Consider the following 13,060-nt stretch of genomic DNA (forward strand, 5'->3'; position numbering starts at 1 on the left):
GAGCATGAAGGCAGCTCAGGGGGAGCCAAGGAATCGTGCTGGGCTGCCATTTGCTAAGGGAGGGTCTGCTGCTTTTCCTGTGTGGTGGCCATCCCAGGCAGAAGGATAGAATGGGGTGGGGCAAAGGGCGAGGGAAGGGTTCAGTAAAATAGAATAATATTGCGACTGACAGTTTAGCCAAGTGCTCCAGTCACATAATGGGGAGGCCCCTGCATTAAAAGAAGAAGTTAGACTTGAATGAATGTTGCTCAAAATAGCATGGGGATCATATTGCATTGTTGGCCCAGTAGCTGTTTTTTAAATGAGTCTGGTTTATACCTTTTATTGTACATGTGTTGATGTATGAAGCATGTTCACAACCTAGGAAACTTTCTTGCCTGCCAGTTCAATCCCATTCTTCCCTGAAGCATGTTGGGATCCAAATTCATCAGCCCCAGTCACCTTCGGGTGCCTCATTCAATGTGTAACCTGCAGCAGTGGGTGCCCTCATGACTTGACTGTGGGAGATACCATGATTTCAGGCTAGGCTGGATGGTTTGTGCAATAACTTATGGAGCCCCCCCGGGGACCTCAAGTAGTCCATGTACTTGGGTCTGTGTCAATCCAAGACCACGTGTTCAGGGCATGCTCACTGAATACAAATCAAGAACAAAGATTTTGTTTTGGTAGATTTTCATGTCAAGGGAGATACTCTCGAGCATCCAAGGTGAGTTCAATACCGTTCAGAGATATAGGACTAGGTTCTTCTTCTTTGGCAATGACTCGCTAATGAATATAATTGTCCACCTAAGATACTCCATGTTTCGTCAACGGTTCTGTGGGTTCTTGCATGGCTGATGAATCAATCCTAGAGCCGCTTCTTCGACCGCTCACTTGACAGGTGTTTCCAGGAGGTGGGATCGGTCCTTAGACTCTTGATCACTGGTATTCCTTTCTCAGGCTCCTTTTCCGGGCTTCCACTTGCCATTGGGTATCCTCGAAGAATTGTGTCCCTTCAATCTGGAGGGCCTTCCAAGTAGTCTCTTCTGAGCAAGTGTCTCCCAGGCCTTGATATCGATGTCGCATTTCTTGAGGTAAGCCTTCAGGGTGTCTTTCAAATGCTGCCTTTGTCCTCCTTTTGTTCAGAAGTCTTTCTTGAGCTGGGCAAAGAAGATTTTGCTTTGGCAGTTGAGACTCTAACTTCCTAAGCACATGGCCGGCCCAACGGAGTTGGTTTTGGATAATCATGGCCTTGATGCTGGTGCTCTTACACTGATGTTAGTACGCCCGGGACCCGCATTCAGTTCCGGCCTTGGGTCGCTGTCTGTGTGGAATTTGCATATTCTCCCCGTGTCTGCGTGGGTTTCCTCCGGGTGCTCTGGTTTCCTCCAAAGATATGTAGGATAGGTGGATTGGCCATGCTATAAATTGTCCCTTAAGTGTCCAAAGATGTGCAGGTTAGATGAGGTTACAGGGTTATGGGGATGAGGCAGGGGAATGGACCTAGGGAGGGTGCTCTTTCGGACAGCCGGTGCATATTTGATGGGCCAAATGGCCTCCTTCTGCACCATAGGAATTCTATAGATACTATGGCAATGGGATTAGAATAGATAGGTTCTTGAAGGCTAGCATGGACACAATGGGCCAAAGGGACTGTGAAGAGAAACAGAGTTAACCGTTATACTAGGAAAAGTTAGAAATGTAACAGATTTTAAGCTAGGGGTGGGTGGGACCTCATGAAGTGATTTAAGATAGTGAAGGGGCTTGACAGGGTCGATACTGAGAGTTGTTTCCCCTGGACGAGGAATGTAGAACAAGGAGCATGGTTTCAGGTTAAGGAGCCAATCCGAGCGGAGGAGAAATTTCTTCACTCAAAGGAGTTGTGAATCCTCAACTGGAATTCTCTACCTCAGAGGGCTGTGGCTGTGCCGTCACTGAATATATTTAAGGCTAAAATGGACAGATTTCTGGGGCGTCATTCTCTGACCCCCCAGCGGGTCGGAGAATGGCTGTTGGCCGCCGTGAATCCCGCCCCCGCCGGTTGCCGAAGTCTCCCTACCGGATATTTGGCGGGGGCGGGAATCGGGCCGCGCCGGTTGGCGGGACCCCCCCCGCTCGATTCTCCGGCCCGGATGGGCCGAAGTCCCGCCGATAAATTGCCTGTCCCGCCGGGGTAAATTAAAGTACCTATTTACCGGCGGGACAAGGCGGTGTGGGCGGGCTCCGGGGTCCTGGGGGGGGCACGGGGCGATCTGACCCCGGGGGGTGCCCCCACGGTGGCCTGGCCCGCGATCAGGGCCCACCGATCCGCGGGCGGACCTGTGCCGTGGGGGCACTCTTTCCCTTCCGCCTCCGCCACGGTCTCCACCATGGCGGAGGCGGAACAGACTCTCCCCACTGCGCATGCGCGGGAAACTGTCAGCGGCCGCTGACGCTCCCGCGCATGCGCCGCCCCGACATGTCATTTCCGCGCCAGCTGGCGGGGCAACAAAGGCCGTTTCCGCCAGCTGGCGGGGCGGAAATCCCTCCGGCGTCGGCCTAGCCCCTCAAAGTTGGGGCTCGGCCCCCAAAGATGCGGAGCATTCCGCACCTTTGGGGCGGCGCGATGCCCGTCTGATTGGCACCGTTTTGGGCGCCAGTCGGCGGACATCGCGCCGTTTGGGGAGAATTTCGCCCCTGGTCTCTCCGGGAAGTAAGGGATATGGGGAGTGGGTGGGAAAGTGGGTTGAAGCCCAGGATCAACTATGACCTTATTAAGTGGTGGAACAGGCTTGAAGGGTCACAGAGGGCAGGATTTTCCAGGCCCGCCTGCCATGACGGGTCCGGAAAACCCCAGCCATAGTCTTCTGCTCCTACTTTTTAAATTATTATGCTAGAACTGTATAAAACATGAGTCAGACCACAGCAAGGGTACTTGTGCACAGGTCTGACCTCTAAATTACCAGAAGGATGTGGCCACGCTCGAGAGGTTGCAGGGATTTACAAAGATGTTGCCAGGAATGGAGAATTCTAGCTGTGAGGAAAGGTTGGATAGACTGGCGTTGTTTTCTTTGGAACAGAGGAAGCCGAGGGGAGATTTAATTAAGTTTAAAATGATGAGGGGCCTAGATAGAATGGACAGGAAGAGCATATTTCCATTAGCAGTGAGATCAATAACCAAAGTACGTAGATTTAAAGCAGTTGGCAGAGGATTAGAGAGGAGTTGAGGAGAATTTTGTACACCCAGAGGGCGATGGCATCTGGAATTCACTGCCTTCAAAAGTAGCTTACATGGAAACCCTCATTGCAGATCAAAATGACTCGGAAAAGAACTCAAAGTACCATATCCCTCAAGGCTACAGTCAAGAAACTGGAAGGTGGGACAAGGCGGAATTGCTCTTATCTTGGTTGCCATGGCTGCGATAGGCTGAAAAGCCTCCTCTTGTGCTGTACATTTCTATGCTTCTATGAACTCAGGGTGGATTTTTCTTTGCTGATACCTGTGACAGGAGAAGTGACTGATATACAGTGAGTTCCTACACCTATGTATCATATCGCCAGCCTCCAAAAACACAAAAGGACCATGTGCTGCGAAATATCACTTCCAGCAATGCTCCACTTCTCATACAAACCCCACTGAAAACTTTCCTTCCCACCACAGCAGATGACACACGTTGAAATCAAAATCTCATAGGCCAGTAGCACAGGAGGCGGGATTCTCCCGAATCAGCGCAGGTGGCCCGACGCCGGCGTACAAAACGGCGCAAACCACTCTGGTGTCGGGCTGGCCGGAAGTTGCGGAATTCTCTGCACTTCCGGGGCTACGCCGGCGGCGGAGGGGTTGGCGCCGTGCCAGCCAGCGCCGAAGGGACTGCGTGAGTTAGCGCATGCGCAGACTGGCCGACGCATTCTGCCGCATTCGCAGGGGGGTGTCTTCTCCGCGCAGGCCATGGCGGAGCCCTACAGGGGCCGGTGCGGAAGGAACAAGTGCCCCCATGGCACAGGCCCGCCCGCAGATCGGTGGGCCCCGATCGTGGGCCAGGCCACCGTGGGGGCCCACCCGGGGTCGGATCCCCCCATCCCCCCACCCCCCCCCACCCCCCCCCACCCCCCGAGGACCGCACCAGCCAACTTACCTGCCAGGAGAATTGCTGGGGGCCCTGTTAGCAGCTCCCGACCAGCGTGGCGTGATCTCTTCCCCCGCCCGAAAACCAGCGCCGGAGAATACGGCAGCCGGCGTCGGAGCGGCGGGGCAGGATTCACGCTGCCCCCCCCCCCCCCCCCCCCCGGATTCTCCAACCCGACGAGGGGTCGGAGAATCCCGCCCAGGATGTGGTAAAAAGCACACACGTACTCTCATCTGGGATTTCCTGAACCTCAAATTTGGTGTTTCAGGCAGGCGCGGGTTGGCAGGGAGAGAGGGGTCGGGAGAACAATGCTGAATTAACGCAAAGTGCTTGTCTGGAATTTCGTATTGTGGGCGGCACGGTAGCACAGTGGTTAGCATTATTGCCTCACAGCACCAGAGTCCCAGGTTTGATTCCTGGCTTGGGTCACTGTCTGTGAAGAGTCTGCACGTTCTCCCCGTGTCTGCGTGGGTTTCCTCCGGGTGCTCAGGGTTCTTCCCACAAGTCCCTAAAGACGTGCTGTTAGGTGAATTGGACATTCTGAATTCTCCCTCAGTGTACCCGAACAGGCGTGGGAGTGTGGTGACTAGGGGCTTTTCACAGTAACGTCATTGCAGTGTTAATGTAAGCCTACTTATGACAAGAAAGATTATTTTAAAAAAAAGAAAATGTGCTTGGTAATAAGCTGGCACACAATGTCTGTGAGCATGACCGTGAGTGAGTAGATAGAGAAGACATCCTAAGAGCAGGATTGTGGTTTTAATTCGGACACAGGGAGTCCAGATCGAATAAAAATAGGAACAAATTATTATTTACAAATGGTATATGTACACTTCCCGGCAGACCCCGAGTGGGTTCCTCTCCATCGGTGCCTTACTGGCCGACCTTATATACATTAGGTAATTGAGATACCCCGCCCTCTCGCAGAGGGGCTCGTACTCCATAAGGAGCACGGGGAAGACAAACATTCCCACCCCGTCAGTCCTTTGTGGGATATTACATTTGTACTCTTCAGCTTGGGGGGGTGGGGGAAGTATCCAGATTTACTTTTTACGATCGCTCTGCTTTTATTGCCAATAACATTCAAGGGGCCTCTTGAAATCTAGCTTTTATTTTTCCAGTGTTTGCTTTATTCCACGTAATAACAATGATATTTTATTTTTTTACCTTGTGCACAGAGTTTATTTGTGCAACTAATTCATATACTCTCAAAATCCTTATCCCCTTGAGTTGGCTATAAAGAAGCCTTTTCCTCCTGTAAATTTCATGGCCATTATAACATTACAGTCTGAATGAGTTCTTTTGATTACACTCAGCACAGTGTAATGTATCTACTAATGACCTTGGGACGAAACTATATGCAATCAAGGCGAAGCAAACCTGTTATTCGTTAATAAACTTGGTGGTAATAGGAAGTGACAGTGATTGTATTTTATTCAAGCAAACACGTCCAATGACAGTACTTACAGTTCCAAGTGAATTTGATCAAGATACAATTTACACAGCATTCATGGCTCTGGCTGCTGTTAAATTAGCCAAGGTTTGAACTGCATCCAATAGAAGCACAGAGCAATTCAATGTATTTTTTTGCACGATCTTCATATGGTATCCTTATGGAAGAGACCTCTGGTGCAAAGAATTTGGATATCATTTCAGTGTCGGTGCACGATGCTATCTTAAATGTATGTTTAATTGTCTTATAGTTAATGCTCATCAAAAAAGGCAATTTGGAATTGATCAGTCATGTTGCTATTTTGGACTGAAGAATTACCAACTTGCCCTCATTGAACTGGTTTCAAAAATATTTGTACCATTTAAAAACAATATTTAAAGGTATGGAGTTTTGGCAATGCTGCAAGATGGCACATCGGTATCTTGCTGTTCTGAGGATTGCTGCTGTGGTAATTGCGTTTCCCTTGTAGCAATACATGTGCAGCAACATAAGATTATCTTAAAGGTGGGCACCAAATAAAGGCCTCCTGAAAGATGTACTAATGCCTAAAGTATCAGTGGTCCCTTGCATCTTTCAGGACCGCAATACCGGCCTCATAATATATATTGAGATTACTTTTCATGTTAATGGCAATAATTACAAACTGCACTTTCTTCTTCAAAGCAACACCCAATGATTTCTTCTTTGGTTTTCATATTACAGCTTACTTTTTTTATGTTCTCCAGTGTATTGGTGTTCGTGACAGTATGGTGCTGACTGGGAGCCGGTTTAGCTCAGTTGGCTGGACAGCTGGTTTGTGATGTAGAGGAAGATGAACAGCATGGGTTCAATTCCCCTATCGGCTGAGGTTACTCATGAAGGCCCCACCTCAAACTTGTCCCTTCCTGAGGTGTGGTGATCCTCAGGTTAAAGCACCACCAGTCAGCTCTCCTGTTCAAAGGGGAAAGCAGCCTAGTGCCATCTGAGTCTTTACTTTACATATACTGAGTACAATTTCATGGACCACCTACATTATGCACGGTCTTTAAATACTTGCTATGGAGGAGGGTCATATCATCCTCACCCAACCTCGCTCGCCTTCCCTCTGCCATTAAAATGGCACAGTAAGAAGTTTTACAACACCAGGTTAAAGTCCAACAGGTTTGTTTCGATGTCACTAGCTTTCGGAGCGCTGCACCTTCCTCAGGTGAATGAAGAAGTATGCTCCAGAAACATATATATAGACAAATTCAAAATAATAATAAAATAACTTAAAGTTTTAACCTGAAAGAGTGGTTATTACAAAGTCTCCTTTACTTAGCAACGCGGGACCCAGGATTGATGCTACTAAGTGGTAAATAGATGAAATCTTCTATGAAGATATGTATTATACCGGGGGATAACTTGAAAATATAGATTGACCCGAATAGCACCCACCTAAGTCTGCATAGGAGTCAGGGAGTGAGAATCCCTGTTCACCATTTACAATGTCTTATTGATCCTTTTTGGTATAGGGTGAATTCTAAGAATAGTGTTGAGTTTTTTACTTCAGAGGGGAGAACAGCGGAGTCCTCAAATTCTATCATGACCTGTGCTTGCATTGAACCCCAGGTGCTAGGGGCTGTTTAGCACAGGACTAAATCGCTGGCTTTGAAAGCAGACCGAGGCAGGCCAGCAGCACGGTTCAATTCCTGTAACAGCCTCCCCGAACAGGCGCCGGAATGTGGCGACTAGGGGCTTTTCACAGTAACTTCATTTGAAGCCTACTTGTGACAATAAGCAATTTTCATTTTCATTCTTTTCATTTCAAAAGACTTTCAGGTCGACCTTGACAATCTCTCTTCTTTATCTTTTGGTTTTCTGAAGATTCGCTGCTCTGCTCAGTTTCTGTGTTCTATCCTTCCCATGACCAAGGGCAGCTATGAGAGCTGACTCTGCTGGCTGCTATCGATTTCCCTTCTAGCAGTTATTAAGTTTATATGACATTATTGTAAATTAACTTTGTTTTGCTCTTGATTGTCCAATGTCCCTTTAATCTTAATTACTTTTAACACGACTATGTATTCATGTTGAGCATGGCTTTAGTTCATCGAACTCTGATTACATTTTTTTCCTTTGTAATGTTCAAAAGTGCTTCGATCCTAGAGGGGTTCTGGTTCCTGTTACTTCTAAAGTTACTTTATAACCAAATAGTTCCCTTAGCTTGTCAGAACTCTGACTCCGATTAGGGGTTAACCTGTGCTGTCGTGGACACGTCGTCTCCGGCTTCCCATATTCAACTGGTGTCAGCAAGATTTCACACCTAAACATTTGTCACCCAATTAACTGAAGATCCTGGCAATTCTTTAATAATTGCTTACTACAATAATTAAGTTCAAAGAAGGTGCAAAATATTGTTTCCTTTCATGTAACTAAAAGTTCAATCTGCTTTAACTTGAAAGACATGCATCAGTTTTGAAGCTTGAGCTGTTACAAGTTGTTTTCTTAATGCCTGTTTTATAAAGGCTATCTGCATTTCAAAACCTTCTTTTGCAGCTGCTGTTAACCCTTCGTGGGACTTTTCCCTACATTTTCTCATGTACCCTCAGGTCAGGTTTTGCCAGACTTCAAATGCCATATTTTCCCATTTTTACTTTACACCTCCCATTCTAGTGAATTGTAGTTACTCCTAGCAGCACTGTTAAATCCCACTTTGTGAGGGAAACTTCAGTGTTGCTGTCACTGGACAGAAGAGTTTTCCTTTCAGATTACACCACCAAAAATAGCAGTCCACTCATTTTTTAAGGCACAGGTTCAGCAAAAAAATTCAGGGCCAGTGTTTCAGGTTCCACTCGCAGGTGAAAATTGTCACAATGCCCATTATCTGTGACTCAAAGCACTTTCTATACTTGGATCTAACTTTGATCATGTTTCATCGTACTCTGTTTACAATTTAATGTTCACTTTTGGATTAAAAATAGACAGACTGGAGGATAATATCAGAGTCATTTTTTAACTTCAAGAACCTTAAAATTTGACAGCTTTATACGAATTTCTATGGTCACTTGAAGAGTTGAAAATAAATAATCACTTGCGCTTTTAACATCTTTGGGTTTATCATCTTTGATCATTGAAGCAGGTCGTCCGAACTTCCATTATAGTAAGCTGCCATTTTTTCAATTTCAAAGCTTTGCAAATAGCCGGTGACGTGTGCAAGTGGTGACGATTTATTAGCCCAGAGCCTTTATAGTTTTACCTTTAACAACTTGCTTTTATTTCAATTGACCAAATAGAAGAACTAAAGGCAGATCCGATTTGAAGAACCTTCAGATTTTTTTTTCATACAAGTGGCAACATTCAAACCTGGCAGTGCTACCCTCGCATCCTGGCAGTGTCAGGGTGGCACTTCTAAGATGCCCATGTGCCAGTGTCAAGCTGCCAGGGCAACATGGTGGAGCGGGCTTTGAAGACATACCGGTAAAAGGTGCTGAGCATTCAGAAAAGGTAGCTAAGATTTTGAAATTGCTGCATAGTTTTCCCCCCTTTCTGTTGAGTGGTATTTCAGTGTGAACTGTCGAAGATCACCTGATTGCTGAGTTAGGTGATGCGCTGAAACGAACAATAAAGAACGAGTGTTACAGCAAGCAGGGAGTGCCTTATTTGTTTAATATATAAAAGCCGTCATGTCCAGAGGTTGAAAATTCGCAGATCCTACTTTGCAAGGTCAAGAAGCCTGAGATGCTATTTGTTTTACTTAGGGTAGACCTAGAGAAAATAAGGGTGCGATTTAACACACAAAAACACAGAGTCCCATTTTGGGCACGTATAGCGGGGTGTGCAGTGCCAAGCGTGAACCCGCTATCTAATGGGACTCTGCCAGTTTTTTGGCCTCCATCAGGAATGCCTTGCTGAGACTGAACTCACCTCATTTACTGCACTGATGTGATCAGCTCGACAGTGCAGGAAGATGTTTCACAGATTGGTGTGCCATTTTTAAATGCCGCCCAAACTTGCGACCCCCTCCCCCCCCTTTGCTCCTCCACTATTGCCTCTGGGCCCCTCCCCCCACTGCATCAATTTACTTCTTAGAGGGTCCTCGAGCCCTCCCCTCACACTCGCCTCACCTCTTAAGGGCAAGGCACCCCAGGCCCGATTCCTGGAAATGGCAATCTACCACCCGGGCGCCTTGTCAATGCCAGCAGTGCTCCTGCTAGCCTGGCAGTGCTACTCTAGCATCATGGCAGTACCAGGGTGGCACTTCTAGGGTGCCCAGGTGGCAGTGACAAGGTGCCTGTGTGTCAGCGGGAATGCCAGGATACCATCATGCCCAGAGTCCACTGCACAGGAGCCTCTGATGGCCTGGGAGAGTCTGGAAAACAAACAAGAACCTTGGCAGCACATTCGTTTTCACGACCTGCACGCTCCCTGCCAGCGTCAGGTGTCATGTGTCTCATCTCTTGAAGTCCTCCCGATCCTCTCCACCAACGTAGTCAAATTCCACTTATGCATCGTAGTCCATTCCCTCGTCACCTAGATCCCCAAATACCTAAACCCTCCCCTAGCCACCTTAAATAGCAGCAATCCTAAGCTGGGACCCAAACCGCCACGTTCACCTCACTCTTCCCAATGTTCAATTTATATCCCGACAGGTCCCAAACCTTTCCAGTATTCCCATGATCATACCCATACTCTCCAGCGACGCTTACAGCAACGGCTTAATTCTCTACCCACCCCCCTCACAATCCCCATCACTCCACTGACCCCATGAGAACCATCATCAAGGGCTCAATTACTCGCGCAAACAGCAATGGTGACAGTGGACACCCCTGTCTCGTACCTCTGTGCAGCCCAAACCTTCATGAGCTCGTCCTATTTATGACTACACATGCCACCGGAATCATATACAACAAGCACATCCCCGCTGTGAACTTTGGTCCAAACCCAAACCTACCCAAAATCTAAAATAAATACCTCCACTCCACCCGATCAAAGGTATTCTCTGCATCCATGGAGACAACAAGTTCCGGCTCGTGCACCCTCGACAAAGTCATTACCACATTCAACAGCCTCCTGATATTGCTGGAGCGCTGCCTGCCCTTTACAAAAACCTGTTTGGTCCTTCACCACCACCCCTGGCACATCCCTCCCACCACCAACTTAGCCAGCACCTTCATGTGTCCAACAGTGAAATGGGCCTAAATGTCCCACACTCCAGCGGATCCTTCCTCTTTTGGGGGATTAATGTAATCGACGCTGCGTCAGAGTCCCTGGCAGCTCCCACTTTGCCAGTGCTTCATTAAACATCCCAAACAAGTGCGGTGCCAACTCCTTTGCAAACGCCTTATGGAACACCGCCGGAAAGCCATCTGGCTCCGGAGCGTTCCCGGACTTCATCCCCCTAATGCTGTCAATCACCTCCTTCAGGCCCACCTCCTGCCTGCCTCCTTCCTGCTCCAACCTCGGGAACTCCAAGCTGTCCACGAACCCACCCATGTCCCTTCCTCTCTACCTGGCGCCACCCTATATAGCTTCTCGTATTACCCCCGGAATGCCTCGTTTATCTCCCCCGGCTCTGGTACTACCTCCCCCCTCTCCGTTCTTACTTTTAAGATTTCTCTGGACGCCACCTGACTTCTCAGCTGATGAGCTAGCATGCGACTCGCTTTCTCCCCATATTCGTACTGAACCCCCCTTGCCCTCCTTAACTGCCCCACTCCTTCCCTATCGCCAGCTTATCAAACTGCCCCTGCAACCTCTTCCTCGCCACCAACAACTGTTTAGTGGGGGACTCCGCGTATCTCCTGTCCAACTCAACTATCTCATTCAACAGTCCCTACTCCTCCCTCCATATCTCAGCAAACAATTTTGCGCATATTTTGTGCTGCTTGTCCCTTCCACACCTTCTGGCAGCCCCACAATTCAAAGGTTCTGCTGCCTGGACCTGTATTTGTGCTTCTCCACATCCACCCTTAATGACTTTCACAGGTCCCCAGGGCCCCCAGCTCCACCACAACCGGTCGCTCTGGTCGGAAACCACAGCCTCCACCTTTCACAACTTCACTCCTTGTCCCTCGAGGCACTTTTCTACTCGGTCCATCGACCCTCAGAGAGGTACTACTGCACCCTCAATGGCCATTGACCAGACCCCTTGCATCTCTTCCCTCTGCTGCTGAAGTTCACCTTTGATGAAAGCCATCAGCTGCTCCACCTGAGCCTTTCCCATTGGCGTCGATCCTTCCCCTCCACCATTTTCTCAATTGTTGCTGCGCCACGAGTTCTCTCCAATTCCTTAGCCAGGTTTTTGACCGGTTTTTGCTGGGTCTGGTAGCTAGCAGACATACCAATCTCGGGGAGAACCTCATCCTCTTTGCCTTCTGCACCTCTTTCCTGCTGGAGCTGCCCCAGTAATTGGATTGGATTGTCACGTGAACCAAGGTACAGTGAAAAGCATTTTTCTGCGAACAGGTCAACAGGTCATTAAGTACATGGGAAGAAAAGGGAAGAAAAGAAAATACATAATAGGGCAACACAAGGTACACAAAGTAACTACATAAGCACTGGCATCGGATGAAGCATACAGGGGTGTAGTGTTCATGAAGTCAGTCCATAAGAGGGTCATTTAGGTGTCTGGTAACAGCGGGGAAGAAGCTGTTTTTGAGTCTGTTCGTACGTGTTGTCAGACTTCTGTATCTCCTGCTCGATAGAAGAAGTTGGAAGAGTGAGTAAGCCAGGTGGGAGGGGTCTTTGATTATGCTGCCCGCTTTCCCCAGGCAGCGGGAGGTGTAGATGGAGTCAATGGCTGGGAGGCAGGTTTGTGTGATAGACTGGGCTGTGTCCACGACTCTCTGAAGTTTCTTGCGGTCCTGGGCCGAGCAGTTACCATACCAGGCTGTGTTGCGGCCTGATAGGATGCTTTCTATGGTGCATCTGTAAAAGTTGGTAAGAGTTAATGGGGACATGCCAAATTTCCTTAGTTTCCTGAGGAAGTATAGGCGCTGTTGTGCTTTCTTGGTGGTAGCGTCGTCGTGGGTGGACCAGGACAGATTTTTGGAGATGTGCACCCCTAGGAATTTGAAGCTGCTAACCATCTCCACCTCGGCCCCATTGTTGCTGACAGGGGGGTGTCCAGTACTTTACTTCCTGAAGTCAATGACCAGCTCTTTAGTTTTGCTGGCATTGAGGGGGAGATTGTTGTCATTGCACCACTCCACTCAGTTCTCTATCTCCCTCCTGTATTCTGACTCATCGTCATTCGAGATCCGGCCCACTATGGTTGCATCATCAGCAAACTTGTAGATGGACTTGGAACAAAATTTTGTGACGCAGTCATGCGTGTACAGGGAATAGAGTAGGAAGCTAAGTACCTAGCCTTGTGGGGCCCCGGTATTGAGGACTATTGTGGAGGAGGCGTTGCTGTTCATTCTTACTGATTGTGGTCTGTGGGTCAGAAAGTCGAGGATCCATTTGTAGAGTGAGGAGCCAAGTCCTAGGTTTTGGAGCTTTGTATTTGAGCTTGGCTGGGATTATGGTGTTGAAGGCAGAGTCTGATGTCGGAGTCTTTGTT

Source organism: Scyliorhinus torazame, chromosome 3, assembly GCF_047496885.1.
Source record: "Scyliorhinus torazame isolate Kashiwa2021f chromosome 3, sScyTor2.1, whole genome shotgun sequence".
Lineage (NCBI taxonomy): Eukaryota > Metazoa > Chordata > Chondrichthyes > Carcharhiniformes > Scyliorhinidae > Scyliorhinus > Scyliorhinus torazame.